A 1,008-nucleotide genomic window follows, 5' to 3' on the forward strand; every position below is an offset into this window, starting at 1 on the left:
ATTTTTGTGGCCCAAACAGCAGCCCAAAATCAGCCCAGAAACAACAGCCCAAGAAGCCCAAGAAGCAGCCTTGTAATCCCAGGCCAGCAGCAAAAAGGAAATCGAGAAGAAGAAACAGCAGCAGCCCAAGGCTGCTGCCCAAGGCTGCTGTCCAAATCGAAAGAGCGAGAGAGAGAGCATCGTGCAGCAGAGCATCGTGCAGCAGGAGATCGTGGGCAGCGAGAGCAGGAAATCATGGGCGAGAAAAAGCTATCCATAGAGGGCTGTCGGGACAGAAGCAACCGAGGGAGGACAGCATATAGAGACTGTCGGGTGGAAGGAGAAAAGGRGAGAGAGCCGGTCGATAGAGGCGAAGAGGGCAGTCGTTCAAGAGGGAAATCGAGATTAAAGGGGGCTGTCGATCGAGAGAGAAGAGCAGAAATCGAGAGAGGAACGAGAGACAGGGGCTGTAAGTCGGTCTATTGTGAGGAAAATCGAGGGCTGTCGATAGAGAGAAAAATCGAGCAACAGAAGCCGAGCAAGGCAGAAATTAAGAGGGGGCTGTTCGATTGAAGTTGCAGAATCAAGAGGATATTTGAGGGAGCAGTCGGTCAAGAAGCGGCAGYAAGAGGGAGGAATCAAGATGTTGTAAGCAAACTGAATTCCATTTCCAGATTTTAGAGATGAATTCAGATTTCTCAACTTAGGGTTCTTCATGCTCTACAATTTTYTACCATCCGTAAGTTTAATTTCTGTTTAGGATTAAAATTATGGGTTGCTAATTTTCTGATTCTAGTGATGAGATTATAATTAGTTTGCATTGAACTTTGTTGAGACTTGTTTAACATTGAGACTTAATTGGATTTTATTTGCACAATTCTTGTTCAGAACCGTTCTTTCATTTTTGGGATTTTGGTTTTGAGAAGGATCCCTTGAATCCTTTAGCCTAAATTTGAATTGCTAGTTGTGATTAGGAATCCGTAATTGTTCTTAATTTCCACTTGGTAGCAAATAGTGCATCAATAGACA

The sequence above is a fragment of the Cynara cardunculus genome (assembly GCF_001531365.2).
Source record: "Cynara cardunculus var. scolymus isolate 2C chromosome LG 9, CcrdV1, whole genome shotgun sequence".
In the NCBI taxonomy this organism is placed as follows: domain Eukaryota; kingdom Viridiplantae; phylum Streptophyta; class Magnoliopsida; order Asterales; family Asteraceae; genus Cynara; species Cynara cardunculus.